General features: G+C 51.4%; 21 non-coding genes across 21 annotated transcripts; 10 read left to right on the top strand and 11 right to left on the bottom strand.

The window, feature by feature from the left end:
* Window positions 1-293: 293 nt before the first annotated feature.
* On the bottom strand, window positions 294-365 carry Trnae-uuc (transfer RNA glutamic acid (anticodon UUC)). Its single transcript has one exon. It is a non-coding gene; the product is annotated as a tRNA-Glu (tRNA).
* Window positions 366-1,009: 644 nt separating this feature from the next.
* Trnag-ccc (transfer RNA glycine (anticodon CCC)) lies at window positions 1,010-1,081 on the top strand. Its single transcript has one exon. It is a non-coding gene; the product is annotated as a tRNA-Gly (tRNA).
* Window positions 1,082-2,107: 1,026 nt separating this feature from the next.
* Window positions 2,108-2,179, bottom strand: Trnae-uuc (transfer RNA glutamic acid (anticodon UUC)). The gene has a single exon. It is a non-coding gene; the product is annotated as a tRNA-Glu (tRNA).
* A 644-nt stretch (window positions 2,180-2,823) lies between these two features.
* Trnag-ccc (transfer RNA glycine (anticodon CCC)) lies at window positions 2,824-2,895 on the top strand. Its single transcript has one exon. It is a non-coding gene; the product is annotated as a tRNA-Gly (tRNA).
* Window positions 2,896-3,921: 1,026 nt separating this feature from the next.
* Window positions 3,922-3,993, bottom strand: Trnae-uuc (transfer RNA glutamic acid (anticodon UUC)). Its single transcript has one exon. It is a non-coding gene; the product is annotated as a tRNA-Glu (tRNA).
* A 644-nt stretch (window positions 3,994-4,637) lies between these two features.
* Trnag-ccc (transfer RNA glycine (anticodon CCC)) lies at window positions 4,638-4,709 on the top strand. The gene has a single exon. It is a non-coding gene; the product is annotated as a tRNA-Gly (tRNA).
* Window positions 4,710-5,735: 1,026 nt separating this feature from the next.
* Window positions 5,736-5,807, bottom strand: Trnae-uuc (transfer RNA glutamic acid (anticodon UUC)). Its single transcript has one exon. It is a non-coding gene; the product is annotated as a tRNA-Glu (tRNA).
* Window positions 5,808-6,451: 644 nt separating this feature from the next.
* On the top strand, window positions 6,452-6,523 carry Trnag-ccc (transfer RNA glycine (anticodon CCC)). Its single transcript has one exon. It is a non-coding gene; the product is annotated as a tRNA-Gly (tRNA).
* A 1,026-nt stretch (window positions 6,524-7,549) lies between these two features.
* Trnae-uuc (transfer RNA glutamic acid (anticodon UUC)) lies at window positions 7,550-7,621 on the bottom strand. The gene has a single exon. It is a non-coding gene; the product is annotated as a tRNA-Glu (tRNA).
* Window positions 7,622-8,265: 644 nt separating this feature from the next.
* Window positions 8,266-8,337, top strand: Trnag-ccc (transfer RNA glycine (anticodon CCC)). Its single transcript has one exon. It is a non-coding gene; the product is annotated as a tRNA-Gly (tRNA).
* A 1,026-nt stretch (window positions 8,338-9,363) lies between these two features.
* Trnae-uuc (transfer RNA glutamic acid (anticodon UUC)) lies at window positions 9,364-9,435 on the bottom strand. The gene has a single exon. It is a non-coding gene; the product is annotated as a tRNA-Glu (tRNA).
* A 644-nt stretch (window positions 9,436-10,079) lies between these two features.
* Window positions 10,080-10,151, top strand: Trnag-ccc (transfer RNA glycine (anticodon CCC)). The gene has a single exon. It is a non-coding gene; the product is annotated as a tRNA-Gly (tRNA).
* A 1,026-nt stretch (window positions 10,152-11,177) lies between these two features.
* Trnae-uuc (transfer RNA glutamic acid (anticodon UUC)) lies at window positions 11,178-11,249 on the bottom strand. Its single transcript has one exon. It is a non-coding gene; the product is annotated as a tRNA-Glu (tRNA).
* Window positions 11,250-11,893: 644 nt separating this feature from the next.
* On the top strand, window positions 11,894-11,965 carry Trnag-ccc (transfer RNA glycine (anticodon CCC)). The gene has a single exon. It is a non-coding gene; the product is annotated as a tRNA-Gly (tRNA).
* Window positions 11,966-12,991: 1,026 nt separating this feature from the next.
* Trnae-uuc (transfer RNA glutamic acid (anticodon UUC)) lies at window positions 12,992-13,063 on the bottom strand. Its single transcript has one exon. It is a non-coding gene; the product is annotated as a tRNA-Glu (tRNA).
* A 644-nt stretch (window positions 13,064-13,707) lies between these two features.
* Window positions 13,708-13,779, top strand: Trnag-ccc (transfer RNA glycine (anticodon CCC)). Its single transcript has one exon. It is a non-coding gene; the product is annotated as a tRNA-Gly (tRNA).
* Window positions 13,780-14,806: 1,027 nt separating this feature from the next.
* On the bottom strand, window positions 14,807-14,878 carry Trnae-uuc (transfer RNA glutamic acid (anticodon UUC)). Its single transcript has one exon. It is a non-coding gene; the product is annotated as a tRNA-Glu (tRNA).
* A 643-nt stretch (window positions 14,879-15,521) lies between these two features.
* Trnag-ccc (transfer RNA glycine (anticodon CCC)) lies at window positions 15,522-15,593 on the top strand. Its single transcript has one exon. It is a non-coding gene; the product is annotated as a tRNA-Gly (tRNA).
* Window positions 15,594-16,619: 1,026 nt separating this feature from the next.
* Window positions 16,620-16,691, bottom strand: Trnae-uuc (transfer RNA glutamic acid (anticodon UUC)). The gene has a single exon. It is a non-coding gene; the product is annotated as a tRNA-Glu (tRNA).
* Window positions 16,692-18,432: 1,741 nt separating this feature from the next.
* Trnae-uuc (transfer RNA glutamic acid (anticodon UUC)) lies at window positions 18,433-18,504 on the bottom strand. The gene has a single exon. It is a non-coding gene; the product is annotated as a tRNA-Glu (tRNA).
* Window positions 18,505-19,147: 643 nt separating this feature from the next.
* Window positions 19,148-19,219, top strand: Trnag-ccc (transfer RNA glycine (anticodon CCC)). Its single transcript has one exon. It is a non-coding gene; the product is annotated as a tRNA-Gly (tRNA).
* Window positions 19,220-19,380: the final 161 nt, after the last annotated feature.

Genomic DNA, 19,380 nt, shown 5'->3' with positions numbered 1-19,380 from the left:
TTTCCTGTTAGCGAAGAAAATGGAATGGCCTGTGGAGGGATCGAACCCATGACCGTGTTACTAGCACGACGCTATAGCCCACTGAGCTAACGGGCCACGCAACACTGTCGCATCAGCAGTCCAAAACCGCAAAACCATCTCCTCTTCCTTCAAAGCGGCCCCGCCATTCACGTGAGCATGTATCTCTTTTTCTTGACTTTCTCTCAACTTATACTTGGAACCCAGAGCAGCAACACCACGAAGACGAAAAACGGCCGTGACAGGTTTTCTCATCCCAGCCCAGAAAATTCACATTCCGGTACCGGGAATCGAAGCCGGGCCTCCTGGGTGAAAGCCAGGTATCCTAGCCACTAGACCATACCGGACATACCTCAAGTATCCACTACGTGTGTATGCGTCGAGAAATACTTCTCCTCCACGCAACTTCACGGCCGAATCTGGCGCCAACGCTGAACTCTGTCCGCCGCCACGATCCCGCTTACTCACTCCCAAAGCGCCCAAGTCATACTACACAAACATCGCTTTCAGTCTCGAGTGCAACTAGTAAAACTGTAATTAGTAATAACTGGAAACAAACACTCTCACGTTGACGCAAAGAAGCCTAGGTGGTAATAAACGGCAAATACGGCCTTACCTCGCAAAAGCTATGCTGTGCGTTTCACCGTCGTGGAGAGAAAATGAGATGGCTGAGGTGAGGATCGAACGTACGCCCTTAAGAAGAGGCCACGCGCTGCCCACTGCGCCAGGGAGGCACACAGGAATACTCGCCACCGCCAGCCTCACTAAGTAGTTCTAATTTCAGAATTCTTTTCCCACCATGCCGAACACGAAACGGTGGACTTCTCAGCGGAAGTCAATCCTGCGTCTAGTTACGGTGCCTCGCCCTGGAAGCAGCGTGGCAAAGCGTTCGGATGTGCTGGCGGGCAGGGCGCCTGCAGCAGATTCGCTTCGGCCTCTGGTGGCAGCAGGGGCGGCAACGGATCACGACACAGGAAGCCTGCAGCGCAGTGCGGTGGTGGTGTAACGGTCAGCATGGTTGCTTCCCAAGCAGTTGATCCGGGTTCGATTCCCGGCCCCCGCAGGAGCATTGTCATTTTTGCGTAGCGCAATAGTGTGTGTTCAACACCATGCGATCCTCGAAATTGCCAAGTGTCGCGCACCAAGTAATATCTGCTCGTCTCTCGCCTCGTTCCAGCTACGTGGGCGGGTCCTTCAGTTGATTTCACTTCATCGTGTGTCGACTTGGCCCGACTTTGCTCGACTGCCGCTCGCTGCCGCTCGGCAGTGGGGCCGATATGACAGGCGAAGTACGACAATCGGCTGCGAGAAATAAGGTAATCAAGAGTACCTTTCCTTTTCAATACGAAAAGCAAAATTTTCATTTACAAATTTCGGAAATCTCACTGCTTCGCTATGGTGTTATCTACGATATTTGAGAAATTATCTGTGGATTCGTACGGTTGTGTTATTGCCAAAGTCGTTCTGGCACTTAACTTTCGCTCTTTTTGCAAACAACCTCTTTAAATTTTGGATCATATGTTCGTTAACGTAATTTAAATTGCTGAGGGAGGCACCATAGCACAACAACACTGTAACACAAAAGGGGGAGGGTGGGGGTGAAAGTGGAAAGGTCCAATAGCACGCAGAGTTCCCGCCTATCACCCATCAAATCACTAACCACGCCCACCTCTGCTTAACTTCATTAATCGAAAGGGAGCCGGCCGTTGACGACAACTGAGTGAAACGTTCAGACTTGTAGCTCGATGTGCAGGTAATTTTGGAATCTGCCTGGCAGAGTCTCGCAGAAGACTGCATTTCCTGTTAGCGAAGAAAATGGAATGGCCTGTGGAGGGATCGAACCCATGACCGTGTTACTAGCACGACGCTATAGCCCACTGAGCTAACGGGCCACGCAACACTGTCGCATCAGCAGTCCAAAACCGCAAAACCATCTCCTCTTCCTTCAAAGCGGCCCCGCCATTCACGTGAGCATGTATCTCTTTTTCTTGACTTTCTCTCAACTTATACTTGGAACCCAGAGCAGCAACACCACGAAGACGAAAAACGGCCGTGACAGGTTTTCTCATCCCAGCCCAGAAAATTCACATTCCGGTACCGGGAATCGAAGCCGGGCCTCCTGGGTGAAAGCCAGGTATCCTAGCCACTAGACCATACCGGACATACCTCAAGTATCCACTACGTGTGTATGCGTCGAGAAATACTTCTCCTCCACGCAACTTCACGGCCGAATCTGGCGCCAACGCTGAACTCTGTCCGCCGCCACGATCCCGCTTACTCACTCCCAAAGCGCCCAAGTCATACTACACAAACATCGCTTTCAGTCTCGAGTGCAACTAGTAAAACTGTAATTAGTAATAACTGGAAACAAACACTCTCACGTTGACGCAAAGAAGCCTAGGTGGTAATAAACGGCAAATACGGCCTTACCTCGCAAAAGCTATGCTGTGCGTTTCACCGTCGTGGAGAGAAAATGAGATGGCTGAGGTGAGGATCGAACGTACGCCCTTAAGAAGAGGCCACGCGCTGCCCACTGCGCCAGGGAGGCACACAGGAATACTCGCCACCGCCAGCCTCACTAAGTAGTTCTAATTTCAGAATTCTTTTCCCACCATGCCGAACACGAAACGGTGGACTTCTCAGCGGAAGTCAATCCTGCGTCTAGTTACGGTGCCTCGCCCTGGAAGCAGCGTGGCAAAGCGTTCGGATGTGCTGGCGGGCAGGGCGCCTGCAGCAGATTCGCTTCGGCCTCTGGTGGCAGCAGGGGCGGCAACGGATCACGACACAGGAAGCCTGCAGCGCAGTGCGGTGGTGGTGTAACGGTCAGCATGGTTGCTTCCCAAGCAGTTGATCCGGGTTCGATTCCCGGCCCCCGCAGGAGCATTGTCATTTTTGCGTAGCGCAATAGTGTGTGTTCAACACCATGCGATCCTCGAAATTGCCAAGTGTCGCGCACCAAGTAATATCTGCTCGTCTCTCGCCTCGTTCCAGCTACGTGGGCGGGTCCTTCAGTTGATTTCACTTCATCGTGTGTCGACTTGGCCCGACTTTGCTCGACTGCCGCTCGCTGCCGCTCGGCAGTGGGGCCGATATGACAGGCGAAGTACGACAATCGGCTGCGAGAAATAAGGTAATCAAGAGTACCTTTCCTTTTCAATACGAAAAGCAAAATTTTCATTTACAAATTTCGGAAATCTCACTGCTTCGCTATGGTGTTATCTACGATATTTGAGAAATTATCTGTGGATTCGTACGGTTGTGTTATTGCCAAAGTCGTTCTGGCACTTAACTTTCGCTCTTTTTGCAAACAACCTCTTTAAATTTTGGATCATATGTTCGTTAACGTAATTTAAATTGCTGAGGGAGGCACCATAGCACAACAACACTGTAACACAAAAGGGGGAGGGTGGGGGTGAAAGTGGAAAGGTCCAATAGCACGCAGAGTTCCCGCCTATCACCCATCAAATCACTAACCACGCCCACCTCTGCTTAACTTCATTAATCGAAAGGGAGCCGGCCGTTGACGACAACTGAGTGAAACGTTCAGACTTGTAGCTCGATGTGCAGGTAATTTTGGAATCTGCCTGGCAGAGTCTCGCAGAAGACTGCATTTCCTGTTAGCGAAGAAAATGGAATGGCCTGTGGAGGGATCGAACCCATGACCGTGTTACTAGCACGACGCTATAGCCCACTGAGCTAACGGGCCACGCAACACTGTCGCATCAGCAGTCCAAAACCGCAAAACCATCTCCTCTTCCTTCAAAGCGGCCCCGCCATTCACGTGAGCATGTATCTCTTTTTCTTGACTTTCTCTCAACTTATACTTGGAACCCAGAGCAGCAACACCACGAAGACGAAAAACGGCCGTGACAGGTTTTCTCATCCCAGCCCAGAAAATTCACATTCCGGTACCGGGAATCGAAGCCGGGCCTCCTGGGTGAAAGCCAGGTATCCTAGCCACTAGACCATACCGGACATACCTCAAGTATCCACTACGTGTGTATGCGTCGAGAAATACTTCTCCTCCACGCAACTTCACGGCCGAATCTGGCGCCAACGCTGAACTCTGTCCGCCGCCACGATCCCGCTTACTCACTCCCAAAGCGCCCAAGTCATACTACACAAACATCGCTTTCAGTCTCGAGTGCAACTAGTAAAACTGTAATTAGTAATAACTGGAAACAAACACTCTCACGTTGACGCAAAGAAGCCTAGGTGGTAATAAACGGCAAATACGGCCTTACCTCGCAAAAGCTATGCTGTGCGTTTCACCGTCGTGGAGAGAAAATGAGATGGCTGAGGTGAGGATCGAACGTACGCCCTTAAGAAGAGGCCACGCGCTGCCCACTGCGCCAGGGAGGCACACAGGAATACTCGCCACCGCCAGCCTCACTAAGTAGTTCTAATTTCAGAATTCTTTTCCCACCATGCCGAACACGAAACGGTGGACTTCTCAGCGGAAGTCAATCCTGCGTCTAGTTACGGTGCCTCGCCCTGGAAGCAGCGTGGCAAAGCGTTCGGATGTGCTGGCGGGCAGGGCGCCTGCAGCAGATTCGCTTCGGCCTCTGGTGGCAGCAGGGGCGGCAACGGATCACGACACAGGAAGCCTGCAGCGCAGTGCGGTGGTGGTGTAACGGTCAGCATGGTTGCTTCCCAAGCAGTTGATCCGGGTTCGATTCCCGGCCCCCGCAGGAGCATTGTCATTTTTGCGTAGCGCAATAGTGTGTGTTCAACACCATGCGATCCTCGAAATTGCCAAGTGTCGCGCACCAAGTAATATCTGCTCGTCTCTCGCCTCGTTCCAGCTACGTGGGCGGGTCCTTCAGTTGATTTCACTTCATCGTGTGTCGACTTGGCCCGACTTTGCTCGACTGCCGCTCGCTGCCGCTCGGCAGTGGGGCCGATATGACAGGCGAAGTACGACAATCGGCTGCGAGAAATAAGGTAATCAAGAGTACCTTTCCTTTTCAATACGAAAAGCAAAATTTTCATTTACAAATTTCGGAAATCTCACTGCTTCGCTATGGTGTTATCTACGATATTTGAGAAATTATCTGTGGATTCGTACGGTTGTGTTATTGCCAAAGTCGTTCTGGCACTTAACTTTCGCTCTTTTTGCAAACAACCTCTTTAAATTTTGGATCATATGTTCGTTAACGTAATTTAAATTGCTGAGGGAGGCACCATAGCACAACAACACTGTAACACAAAAGGGGGAGGGTGGGGGTGAAAGTGGAAAGGTCCAATAGCACGCAGAGTTCCCGCCTATCACCCATCAAATCACTAACCACGCCCACCTCTGCTTAACTTCATTAATCGAAAGGGAGCCGGCCGTTGACGACAACTGAGTGAAACGTTCAGACTTGTAGCTCGATGTGCAGGTAATTTTGGAATCTGCCTGGCAGAGTCTCGCAGAAGACTGCATTTCCTGTTAGCGAAGAAAATGGAATGGCCTGTGGAGGGATCGAACCCATGACCGTGTTACTAGCACGACGCTATAGCCCACTGAGCTAACGGGCCACGCAACACTGTCGCATCAGCAGTCCAAAACCGCAAAACCATCTCCTCTTCCTTCAAAGCGGCCCCGCCATTCACGTGAGCATGTATCTCTTTTTCTTGACTTTCTCTCAACTTATACTTGGAACCCAGAGCAGCAACACCACGAAGACGAAAAACGGCCGTGACAGGTTTTCTCATCCCAGCCCAGAAAATTCACATTCCGGTACCGGGAATCGAAGCCGGGCCTCCTGGGTGAAAGCCAGGTATCCTAGCCACTAGACCATACCGGACATACCTCAAGTATCCACTACGTGTGTATGCGTCGAGAAATACTTCTCCTCCACGCAACTTCACGGCCGAATCTGGCGCCAACGCTGAACTCTGTCCGCCGCCACGATCCCGCTTACTCACTCCCAAAGCGCCCAAGTCATACTACACAAACATCGCTTTCAGTCTCGAGTGCAACTAGTAAAACTGTAATTAGTAATAACTGGAAACAAACACTCTCACGTTGACGCAAAGAAGCCTAGGTGGTAATAAACGGCAAATACGGCCTTACCTCGCAAAAGCTATGCTGTGCGTTTCACCGTCGTGGAGAGAAAATGAGATGGCTGAGGTGAGGATCGAACGTACGCCCTTAAGAAGAGGCCACGCGCTGCCCACTGCGCCAGGGAGGCACACAGGAATACTCGCCACCGCCAGCCTCACTAAGTAGTTCTAATTTCAGAATTCTTTTCCCACCATGCCGAACACGAAACGGTGGACTTCTCAGCGGAAGTCAATCCTGCGTCTAGTTACGGTGCCTCGCCCTGGAAGCAGCGTGGCAAAGCGTTCGGATGTGCTGGCGGACAGGGCGCCTGCAGCAGATTCGCTTCGGCCTCTGGTGGCAGCAGGGGCGGCAACGGATCACGACACAGGAAGCCTGCAGCGCAGTGCGGTGGTGGTGTAACGGTCAGCATGGTTGCTTCCCAAGCAGTTGATCCGGGTTCGATTCCCGGCCCCCGCAGGAGCATTGTCATTTTTGCGTAGCGCAATAGTGTGTGTTCAACACCATGCGATCCTCGAAATTGCCAAGTGTCGCGCACCAAGTAATATCTGCTCGTCTCTCGCCTCGTTCCAGCTACGTGGGCGGGTCCTTCAGTTGATTTCACTTCATCGTGTGTCGACTTGGCCCGACTTTGCTCGACTGCCGCTCGCTGCCGCTCGGCAGTGGGGCCGATATGACAGGCGAAGTACGACAATCGGCTGCGAGAAATAAGGTAATCAAGAGTACCTTTCCTTTTCAATACGAAAAGCAAAATTTTCATTTACAAATTTCGGAAATCTCACTGCTTCGCTATGGTGTTATCTACGATATTTGAGAAATTATCTGTGGATTCGTACGGTTGTGTTATTGCCAAAGTCGTTCTGGCACTTAACTTTCGCTCTTTTTGCAAACAACCTCTTTAAATTTTGGATCATATGTTCGTTAACGTAATTTAAATTGCTGAGGGAGGCACCATAGCACAACAACACTGTAACACAAAAGGGGGAGGGTGGGGGTGAAAGTGGAAAGGTCCAATAGCACGCAGAGTTCCCGCCTATCACCCATCAAATCACTAACCACGCCCACCTCTGCTTAACTTCATTAATCGAAAGGGAGCCGGCCGTTGACGACAACTGAGTGAAACGTTCAGACTTGTAGCTCGATGTGCAGGTAATTTTGGAATCTGCCTGGCAGAGTCTCGCAGAAGACTGCATTTCCTGTTAGCGAAGAAAATGGAATGGCCTGTGGAGGGATCGAACCCATGACCGTGTTACTAGCACGACGCTATAGCCCACTGAGCTAACGGGCCACGCAACACTGTCGCATCAGCAGTCCAAAACCGCAAAACCATCTCCTCTTCCTTCAAAGCGGCCCCGCCATTCACGTGAGCATGTATCTCTTTTTCTTGACTTTCTCTCAACTTATACTTGGAACCCAGAGCAGCAACACCACGAAGACGAAAAACGGCCGTGACAGGTTTTCTCATCCCAGCCCAGAAAATTCACATTCCGGTACCGGGAATCGAAGCCGGGCCTCCTGGGTGAAAGCCAGGTATCCTAGCCACTAGACCATACCGGACATACCTCAAGTATCCACTACGTGTGTATGCGTCGAGAAATACTTCTCCTCCACGCAACTTCACGGCCGAATCTGGCGCCAACGCTGAACTCTGTCCGCCGCCACGATCCCGCTTACTCACTCCCAAAGCGCCCAAGTCATACTACACAAACATCGCTTTCAGTCTCGAGTGCAACTAGTAAAACTGTAATTAGTAATAACTGGAAACAAACACTCTCACGTTGACGCAAAGAAGCCTAGGTGGTAATAAACGGCAAATACGGCCTTACCTCGCAAAAGCTATGCTGTGCGTTTCACCGTCGTGGAGAGAAAATGAGATGGCTGAGGTGAGGATCGAACGTACGCCCTTAAGAAGAGGCCACGCGCTGCCCACTGCGCCAGGGAGGCACACAGGAATACTCGCCACCGCCAGCCTCACTAAGTAGTTCTAATTTCAGAATTCTTTTCCCACCATGCCGAACACGAAACGGTGGACTTCTCAGCGGAAGTCAATCCTGCGTCTAGTTACGGTGCCTCGCCCTGGAAGCAGCGTGGCAAAGCGTTCGGATGTGCTGGCGGGCAGGGCGCCTGCAGCAGATTCGCTTCGGCCTCTGGTGGCAGCAGGGGCGGCAACGGATCACGACACAGGAAGCCTGCAGCGCAGTGCGGTGGTGGTGTAACGGTCAGCATGGTTGCTTCCCAAGCAGTTGATCCGGGTTCGATTCCCGGCCCCCGCAGGAGCATTGTCATTTTTGCGTAGCGCAATAGTGTGTGTTCAACACCATGCGATCCTCGAAATTGCCAAGTGTCGCGCACCAAGTAATATCTGCTCGTCTCTCGCCTCGTTCCAGCTACGTGGGCGGGTCCTTCAGTTGATTTCACTTCATCGTGTGTCGACTTGGCCCGACTTTGCTCGACTGCCGCTCGCTGCCGCTCGGCAGTGGGGCCGATATGACAGGCGAAGTACGACAATCGGCTGCGAGAAATAAGGTAATCAAGAGTACCTTTCCTTTTCAATACGAAAAGCAAAATTTTCATTTACAAATTTCGGAAATCTCACTGCTTCGCTATGGTGTTATCTACGATATTTGAGAAATTATCTGTGGATTCGTACGGTTGTGTTATTGCCAAAGTCGTTCTGGCACTTAACTTTCGCTCTTTTTGCAAACAACCTCTTTAAATTTTGGATCATATGTTCGTTAACGTAATTTAAATTGCTGAGGGAGGCACCATAGCACAACAACACTGTAACACAAAAGGGGGAGGGTGGGGGTGAAAGTGGAAAGGTCCAATAGCACGCAGAGTTCCCGCCTATCACCCATCAAATCACTAACCACGCCCACCTCTGCTTAACTTCATTAATCGAAAGGGAGCCGGCCGTTGACGACAACTGAGTGAAACGTTCAGACTTGTAGCTCGATGTGCAGGTAATTTTGGAATCTGCCTGGCAGAGTCTCGCAGAAGACTGCATTTCCTGTTAGCGAAGAAAATGGAATGGCCTGTGGAGGGATCGAACCCATGACCGTGTTACTAGCACGACGCTATAGCCCACTGAGCTAACGGGCCACGCAACACTGTCGCATCAGCAGTCCAAAACCGCAAAACCATCTCCTCTTCCTTCAAAGCGGCCCCGCCATTCACGTGAGCATGTATCTCTTTTTCTTGACTTTCTCTCAACTTATACTTGGAACCCAGAGCAGCAACACCACGAAGACGAAAAACGGCCGTGACAGGTTTTCTCATCCCAGCCCAGAAAATTCACATTCCGGTACCGGGAATCGAAGCCGGGCCTCCTGGGTGAAAGCCAGGTATCCTAGCCACTAGACCATACCGGACATACCTCAAGTATCCACTACGTGTGTATGCGTCGAGAAATACTTCTCCTCCACGCAACTTCACGGCCGAATCTGGCGCCAACGCTGAACTCTGTCCGCCGCCACGATCCCGCTTACTCACTCCCAAAGCGCCCAAGTCATACTACACAAACATCGCTTTCAGTCTCGAGTGCAACTAGTAAAACTGTAATTAGTAATAACTGGAAACAAACACTCTCACGTTGACGCAAAGAAGCCTAGGTGGTAATAAACGGCAAATACGGCCTTACCTCGCAAAAGCTATGCTGTGCGTTTCACCGTCGTGGAGAGAAAATGAGATGGCTGAGGTGAGGATCGAACGTACGCCCTTAAGAAGAGGCCACGCGCTGCCCACTGCGCCAGGGAGGCACACAGGAATACTCGCCACCGCCAGCCTCACTAAGTAGTTCTAATTTCAGAATTCTTTTCCCACCATGCCGAACACGAAACGGTGGACTTCTCAGCGGAAGTCAATCCTGCGTCTAGTTACGGTGCCTCGCCCTGGAAGCAGCGTGGCAAAGCGTTCGGATGTGCTGGCGGGCAGGGCGCCTGCAGCAGATTCGCTTCGGCCTCTGGTGGCAGCAGGGGCGGCAACGGATCACGACACAGGAAGCCTGCAGCGCAGTGCGGTGGTGGTGTAACGGTCAGCATGGTTGCTTCCCAAGCAGTTGATCCGGGTTCGATTCCCGGCCCCCGCAGGAGCATTGTCATTTTTGCGTAGCGCAATAGTGTGTGTTCAACACCATGCGATCCTCGAAATTGCCAAGTGTCGCGCACCAAGTAATATCTGCTCGTCTCTCGCCTCGTTCCAGCTACGTGGGCGGGTCCTTCAGTTGATTTCACTTCATCGTGTGTCGACTTGGCCCGACTTTGCTCGACTGCCGCTCGCTGCCGCTCGGCAGTGGGGCCGATATGACAGGCGAAGTACGACAATCGGCTGCGAGAAATAAGGTAATCAAGAGTACCTTTCCTTTTCAATACGAAAAGCAAAATTTTCATTTACAAATTTCGGAAATCTCACTGCTTCGCTATGGTGTTATCTACGATATTTGAGAAATTATCTGTGGATTCGTACGGTTGTGTTATTGCCAAAGTCGTTCTGGCACTTAACTTTCGCTCTTTATGCAAACAACCTCTTTAAATTTTGGATCATATGTTCGTTAACGTAATTTAAATTGCTGAGGGAGGCACCATAGCACAACAACACTGTAACACAAAAGGGGGAGGGTGGGGGTGAAAGTGGAAAGGTCCAATAGCACGCAGAGTTCCCGCCTATCACCCATCAAATCACTAACCACGCCCACCTCTGCTTAACTTCATTAATCGAAAGGGAGCCGGCCGTTGACGACAACTGAGTGAAACGTTCAGACTTGTAGCTCGATGTGCAGGTAATTTTGGAATCTGCCTGGCAGAGTCTCGCAGAAGACTGCATTTCCTGTTAGCGAAGAAAATGGAATGGCCTGTGGAGGGATCGAACCCATGACCGTGTTACTAGCACGACGCTATAGCCCACTGAGCTAACGGGCCACGCAACACTGTCGCATCAGCAGTCCAAAACCGCAAAACCATCTCCTCTTCCTTCAAAGCGGCCCCGCCATTCACGTGAGCATGTATCTCTTTTTCTTGACTTTCTCTCAACTTATACTTGGAACCCAGAGCAGCAACACCACGAAGACGAAAAACGGCCGTGACAGGTTTTCTCATCCCAGCCCAGAAAATTCACATTCCGGTACCGGGAATCGAAGCCGGGCCTCCTGGGTGAAAGCCAGGTATCCTAGCCACTAGACCATACCGGACATACCTCAAGTATCCACTACGTGTGTATGCGTCGAGAAATACTTCTCCTCCACGCAACTTCACGGCCGAATCTGGCGCCAACGCTGAACTCTGTCCGCCGCCACGATCCCGCTTACTCACTCCCAAAGCGCCCAAGTCATACTACACAAACATCGCTTTCAGTCTCGAGTGCAACTAGTAAAACTGTAATTAGTAATAACTGGAAACAAACACTCTCACGTTGACGCAAAGAAGCCTAGGTGGTAATAAACGGCAAATACGGCCTTACCTCGCAAAAGCTATGCTGTGCGTTTCACCGTCGTGGAGAGAAAATGAGATGGCTGAGGTGAGGATCGAACGTACGCCCTTAAGAAGAGGCCACGCGCTGCCCACTGCGCCAGGGAGGCACACAGGAATACTCGCCACCGCCAGCCTCACTAAGTAGTTCTAATTTCAGAATTCTTTTCCCACCATGCCGAACACGAAACGGTGGACTTCTCAGCGGAAGTCAATCCTGCGTCTAGTTACGGTGCCTCGCCCTGGAAGCAGCGTGGCAAAGCGTTCGGATGTGCTGGCGGGCAGGGCGCCTGCAGCAGATTCGCTTCGGCCTCTGGTGGCAGCAGGGGCGGCAACGGATCACGACACAGGAAGCCTGCAGCGCAGTGCGGTGGTGGTGTAACGGTCAGCATGGTTGCTTCCCAAGCAGTTGATCCGGGTTCGATTCCCGGCCCCCGCAGGAGCATTGTCATTTTTGCGTAGCGCAATAGTGTGTGTTCAACACCATGCGATCCTCGAAATTGCCAAGTGTCGCGCACCAAGTAATATCTGCTCGTCTCTCGCCTCGTTCCAGCTACGTGGGCGGGTCCTTCAGTTGATTTCACTTCATCGTGTGTCGACTTGGCCCGACTTTGCTCGACTGCCGCTCGCTGCCGCTCGGCAGTGGGGCCGATATGACAGGCGAAGTACGACAATCGGCTGCGAGAAATAAGGTAATCAAGAGTACCTTTCCTTTTCAATACGAAAAGCAAAATTTTCATTTACAAATTTCGGAAATCTCACTGCTTCGCTATGGTGTTATCTACGATATTTGAGAAATTATCTGTGGATTCGTACGGTTGTGTTATTGCCAAAGTCGTTCTGGCACTTAACTTTCGCTCTTTTTGCAAACAACCTCTTTAAATTTTGGATCATATGTTCGTTAACGTAATTTAAATTGCTGAGGGAGGCACCATAGCACAACAACACTGTAACACAAAAGGGGGAGGGTGGGGGTGAAAGTGGAAAGGTCCAATAGCACGCAGAGTTCCCGCCTATCACCCATCAAATCACTAACCACGCCCACCTCTGCTTAACTTCATTAATCGAAAGGGAGCCGGCCGTTGACGACAACTGAGTGAAACGTTCAGACTTGTAGCTCGATGTGCAGGTAATTTTGGAATCTGCCTGGCAGAGTCTCGCAGAAGACTGCATTTCCTGTTAGCGAAGAAAATGGAATGGCCTGTGGAGGGATCGAACCCATGACCGTGTTACTAGCACGACGCTATAGCCCACTGAGCTAACGGGCCACGCAACACTGTCGCATCAGCAGTCCAAAACCGCAAAACCATCTCCTCTTCCTTCAAAGCGGCCCCGCCATTCACGTGAGCATGTATCTCTTTTTCTTGACTTTCTCTCAACTTATACTTGGAACCCAGAGCAGCAACACCACGAAGACGAAAAACGGCCGTGACAGGTTTTCTCATCCCAGCCCAGAAAATTCACATTCCGGTACCGGGAATCGAAGCCGGGCCTCCTGGGTGAAAGCCAGGTATCCTAGCCACTAGACCATACCGGACATACCTCAAGTATCCACTACGTGTGTATGCGTCGAGAAATACTTCTCCTCCACGCAACTTCACGGCCGAATCTGGCGCCAACGCTGAACTCTGTCCGCCGCCACGATCCCGCTTACTCACTCCCAAAGCGCCCAAGTCATACTACACAAACATCGCTTTCAGTCTCGAGTGCAACTAGTAAAACTGTAATTAGTAATAACTGGAAACAAACACTCTCACGTTGACGCAAAGAAGCCTAGGTGGTAATAAACGGCAAATACGGCCTTACCTCGCAAAAGCTATGCTGTGCGTTTCACCGTCGTGGAGAGAAAATGAGATGGCTGAGGTGAGGATCGAACGTACGCCCTTAAGAAGAGGCCACGCGCTGCCCACTGCGCCAGGGAGGCACACAGGAATACTCGCCACCGCCAGCCTCACTAAGTAGTTCTAATTTCAGAATTCTTTTCCCACCATGCCGAACACGAAACGGTGGACTTCTCAGCGGAAGTCAATCCTGCGTCTAGTTACGGTGCCTCGCCCTGGAAGCAGCGTGGCAAAGCGTTCGGATGTGCTGGCGGGCAGGGCGCCTGCAGCAGATTCGCTTCGGCCTCTGGTGGCAGCAGGGGCGGCAACGGATCACGACACAGGAAGCCTGCAGCGCAGTGCGGTGGTGGTGTAACGGTCAGCATGGTTGCTTCCCAAGCAGTTGATCCGGGTTCGATTCCCGGCCACCGCAGGAGCATTGTCATTTTTGCGTAGCGCAATAGTGTGTGTTCAACACCATGCGATCCTCGAAATTGCCAAGTGTCGCGCACCAAGTAATATCTGCTCGTCTCTCGCCTCGTTCCAGCTACGTGGGCGGGTCCTTCAGTTGATTTCACTTCATCGTGTGTCGACTTGGCCCGACTGCCGCTCGACTGCCGCTCGCTGCCGCTCGGCAGTGGGGCCGATATGACAGGCGAAGTACGACAATCGGCTGCGAGAAATAAGGTAATCAAGAGTACCTTTCCTTTTCAATACGAAAAGCTAAATTTTCATTTACAAATTTCGGAAATCTCACTGCTTCGCTATGGTGTTATCTACGATATTTGAGAAATTATCTGTGGATTCGTACGGTTGTGTTATTGCCAAAGTCGTTCTGGCACTTAACTTTCGCTCTTTTTGCAAACAACCTCTTTAAATTTTGGATCATATGTTCGTTAACGTAATTTAAATTGCTGAGGGAGGCACCATAGCACAACAACACTGTAACACAAAAGGGGGAGGGTGGGGGTGAAAGTGGAAAGGTCCAATAGCACGCAGAGTTCCCGCCTATCACCCATCAAATCACTAACCACGCCCACCTCTGCTTAACTTCATTAATCGAAAGGGAGCCGGCCGTTGACGACAACTGAGTGAAACGTTCAGACTTGTAGCTCGATGTGCAGGTAATTTTGGAATCTGCCTGGCAGAGTCTCGCAGAAGACTGCATTTCCTGTTAGCGAAGAAAATGGAATGGCCTGTGGAGGGATCGAACCCATGACCGTGTTACTAGCACGACGCTATAGCCCACTGAGCTAACGGGCCACGCAACACTGTCGCATCAGCAGTCCAAAACCGCAAAACCATCTCCTCTTCCTTCAAAGCGGCCCCGCCATTCACGTGAGCATGTATCTCTTTTTCTTGACTTTCTCTCAACTTATACTTGGAACCCAGAGCAGCAACACCACGAAGACGAAAAACGGCCGTGACAGGTTTTCTCATCCCAGCCCAGAAAATTCACATTCCGGTACCGGGAATCGAAGCCGGGCCTCCTGGGTGAAAGCCAGGTATCCTAGCCACTAGACCATACCGGACATACCTCAAGTATCCACTACGTGTGTATGCGTCGAGAAATACTTCTCCTCCACGCAACTTCACGGCCGAATCTGGCGCCAACGCTGAACTCTGTCCGCCGCCACGATCCCGCTTACTCACTCCCAAAGCGCCCAAGTCATACTACACAAACATCGCTTTCAGTCTCGAGTGCAACTAGTAAAACTGTAATTAGTAATAACTGGAAACAAACACTCTCACGTTGACGCAAAGAAGCCTAGGTGTTAATAAACGGCAAATACGTCCTTACCTCGCAAAAGCTATGCTGTGCGTTTCACCGTCGTGGAGAGAAAATGAGATGGCTGAGGTGAGGATCGAACGTACGCCCTTAAGAAGAGGCCACGCGCTGCCCACTGCGCCAGGGAGGCACACAGGAATACTCCCACCGCCAGCCTCACTAAGTAGTTCTAATTTCAGAATTCTTTTCCCACCATGCCGAACACGAAACGGTGGACTTCTCAGCGGAAGTCAATCCTGCGTCTAGTTACGGTGCCTCGCCCTGGAAGCAGCGTGGCAAAGCGTTCGGATGTGCTGGCGGGCAGGGCGCCTGCAGCAGATTCGCTTCGGCCTCTGGTGGCAGCAGGGGCGGCAACGGATCACGACACAGGAAGCCTGCAGCGCAGTGCGGTGGTGGTGTAACGGTCAGCATGGTTGCTTCCCAAGCAGTTGATCCGGGTTCGATTCCCGGCCCCCGCAGGAGCATTGTCATTTTTGCGTAGCGCAATAGTGTGTGTTCAACACCATGCGATCCTCGAAATTGCCAAGTGTCGCGCACCAAGTAATATCTGCTCGTCTCTCGCCTCGTTCCAGCTACGTGGGCGGGTCCTTCAGTTGATTTCACTTCATCGTGTGTCGACTTGGCCCGACTTTGCTCGACTGCCGCTCGCTGCCGCTCGGCAGTGGGGCCGATATGACAGGCGAAGTACGACAATCGGCTGCGAGAAATAAGGTAATCAAGAGTACCTTTCCTTTTCAATACGAAAAGCTAAATTTTCATTTACAAATTTCGGAAATCTCACTGCTTCGCTATGGTGTTATCTACGATATTTGAGAAATTATCTGTGGATTCGTACGGTTGTGTTATTGCCAAAGTCGTTCTGGCACTTAACTTTCGCTCTTTTTGCAAACAACCTCTTTAAATTTTGGATCATATGTTCGTTAACGTAATTTAAATTGCTGAGGGAGGCACCATAGCACAACAACACTGTAACACAAAAGGGGGAGGGTGGGGGTGAAAGTGGAAAGGTCCAATAGCACGCAGAGTTCCCGCCTATCACCCATCAAATCACTAACCACGCCCACCTCTGCTTAACTTCATTAATCGAAAGGGAGCCGGCCGTTGACGACAACTGAGTGAAACGTTCAGACTTGTAGCTCGATGTGCAGGTAATTTTGGAATCTGCCTGGCAGAGTCTCGCAGAAGACTGCATTTCCTGTTAGCGAAGAAAATGGAATGGCCTGTGGAGGGATCGAACCCATGACCGTGTTACTAGCACGACGCTATAGCCCACTGAGCTAACGGGCCACGCAACACTGTCGCATCAGCAGTCCAAAACCGCAAAACCATCTCCTCTTCCTTCAAAGCGGCCCCGCCATTCACGTGAGCATGTATCTCTTTTTCTTGACTTTCTCTCAACTTATACTTGGAACCCAGAGCAGCAACACCACGAAGACGAAAAACGGCCGTGACAGGTTTTCTCATCCCAGCCCAGAAAATTCACATTCCGGTACCGGGAATCGAAGCCGGGCCTCCTGGGTGAAAGCCAGGTATCCTAGCCACTAGACCATACCGGACATACCTCAAGTATCCACTACGTGTGTATGCGTCGAGAAATACTTCTCCTCCACGCAACTTCACGGCCGAATCTGGCGCCAACGCTGAACTCTGTCCGCCGCCACGATCCCGCTTACTCACTCCCAAAGCGCCCAAGTCATACTACACAAACATCGCTTTCAGTCTCGAGTGCAACTAGTAAAACTGTAATTAGTAATAACTGGAAACAAACACTCTCACGTTGACGCAAAGAAGCCTAGGTGGTAATAAACGGCAAATACGGCCTTACCTCGCAAAAGCTATGCTGTGCGTTTCACCGTCGTGGAGAGAAAATGAGATGGCTGAGGTGAGGATCGAACGTACGCCCTTAAGAAGAGGCCACGCGCTGCCCACTGCGCCAGGGAGGCACACAGGAATACTCCCACCGCCAGCCTCACTAAGTAGTTCTAATTTCAGAATTCTTTTCCCACCATGCCGAACACGAAACGGTGGACTTCTCAGCGGAAGTCAATCCTGCGTCTAGTTACGGTGCCTCGCCCTGGAAGCAGCGTGGCAAAGCGTTCGGATGTGCTGGCGGGCAGGGCGCCTGCAGCAGATTCGCTTCGGCCTCTGGTGGCAGCAGGGGCGGCAACGGATCACGACACAGGAAGCCTGCAGCGCAGTGCGGTGGTGGTGTAACGGTCAGCATGGTTGCTTCCCAAGCAGTTGATCCGAGTTCGATTCCCGGCCCCCGCAGGAGCATTGTCATTTTTGCGTAGCGCAATAGTGTGTGTTCAACACCATGCGATCCTCGAAATTGCCAAGTGTCGCGCACCAAGTAATATCTGCTCGTCTCTCGCCTCGTTCCAGCTACGTGGGCGGGTCCTTCAGTTGATTTCACTTCATCGTGTGTCGACTTGGCCCGACTTTGCTCGACTGCCGCTCGCTGCCGCTCGGCAGTGGGGCCGATATGACAGGCGAAGTACGACAATCGGCTGCGAGAAATAAGGTAATCAAGAGTACCTTTCCTTTTCAATACGAAAAGCTAAATTTTCATTTACAAATTTCGGAAATCTCACTGCTTCGCTATGGTGTTATCTACGATATTTGAGAAATTATCTGTGGATTCGTACGGTTGTGTTATTGCCAAAGTCGTTCTGGCACTTAACTTTCGCTCTTTTTGCAAACAACCTCTTTAAATTTTGGATCATATGTTCGTTAACGTAATTTAAATTGCTGAGGGAGGCACCATAGCACAACAACACTGTAACACAAAAGGGGGAGGGTGGGGGTGAAAGTGGAAAGGTCCAATAGCACGCAGAGTTCCCGCCTATCACCCATCAAATCACTAACCACGCCCACCTCTGCTTAACTTCATTAATCGAAAGGGAGCCGGCCGTTGACGACAACTGAGTGAAACGTTCAGACTTGTAGCTCGATGTGCAGGTAATTTTGGAATCTGCCTGGCAGAGTCTCGCAGAAGACTGCATTTCCTGTTAGCGAAGAAAATGGAATGGCCTGTGGAGGGATCGAACCCATGACCGTGTTACTAGCACGACGCTATAGCCCACTGAGCTAACGGGCCACGCAACACTGTCGCATCAGCAGTCCAAAACCGCAAAACCATCTCCTCTTCCTTCAAAGCGGCCCCGCCATTCACGTGAGCATGTATCTCTTTTTCTTGACTTTCTCTCAACTTATACTTGGAACCCAGAGCAGCAACACCACGAAGACGAAAAACGGCCGTGACAGGTTTTCTCATCCCAGCCCAGAAAATTCACATTCCGGTACCGGGAATCGAAGCCGGGCCTCCTGGGTGAAAGCCAGGTATCCTAGCCACTAGACCATACCGGACATACCTCAAGTATCCACTACGTGTGTATGCGTCGAGAAATACTTCTCCTCCACGCAACTTCACGGCCGAATCTGGCGCCAACGCTGAACTCTGTCCGCCGCCACGATCCCGCTTACTCACTCCCAAAGCGCCCAAGTCATACTACACAAACATCGCTTTCAGTCTCGAGTGCAACTAGTAAAACTGTAATTAGTAATAACTGGAAACAAACACTCTCACGTTGACGCAAAGAAGCCTAGGTGGTAATAAACGGCAAATACGGCCTTACCTCGCAAAAGCTATGCTGTGCGTTTCACCGTCGTGGAGAGAAAATGAGATGGCTGAGGTGAGGATCGAACGTACGCCCTTAAGAAGAGGCCACGCGCTGCCCACTGCGCCAGGGAGGCACACAGGAATACTCCCACCGCCAGCCTCACTAAGTAGTTCTAATTTCAGAATTCTTTTCCCACCATGCCGAACACGAAACGGTGGACTTCTCAGCGGAAGTCAATCCTGCGTCTAGTTACGGTGCCTCGCCCTGGAAGCAGCGTGGCAAAGCGTTCGGATGTGCTGGCGGGCAGGGCGCCTGCAGCAGATTCGCTTCGGCCTCTGGTGGCAGCAGGGGCGGCAACGGATCACGACACAGGAAGCCTGCAGCGCAGTGCGGTGGTGGTGTAACGGTCAGCATGGTTGCTTCCCAAGCAGTTGATCCGGGTTCGATTCCCGGCCCCCGCAGGAGCATTGTCATTTTTGCGTAGCGCAATAGTGTGTGTTCAACACCATGCGATCCTCGAAATTGCCAAGTGTCGCGCACCAAGTAATATCTGCTCGTCTCTCGCCTCGTTCCAGCTACGTGGGCGGGTCCTTCAGTTGATTTCACTTCATCGTGTGTCGAC

Source organism: Schistocerca nitens, chromosome 9 (genome assembly GCF_023898315.1).
Source record: "Schistocerca nitens isolate TAMUIC-IGC-003100 chromosome 9, iqSchNite1.1, whole genome shotgun sequence".
Classification (NCBI taxonomy): domain Eukaryota; kingdom Metazoa; phylum Arthropoda; class Insecta; order Orthoptera; family Acrididae; genus Schistocerca; species Schistocerca nitens.
Note: the sequence above shows the minus strand (reverse complement) of the source record. Positions and strands in the feature narration are given on the sequence as shown.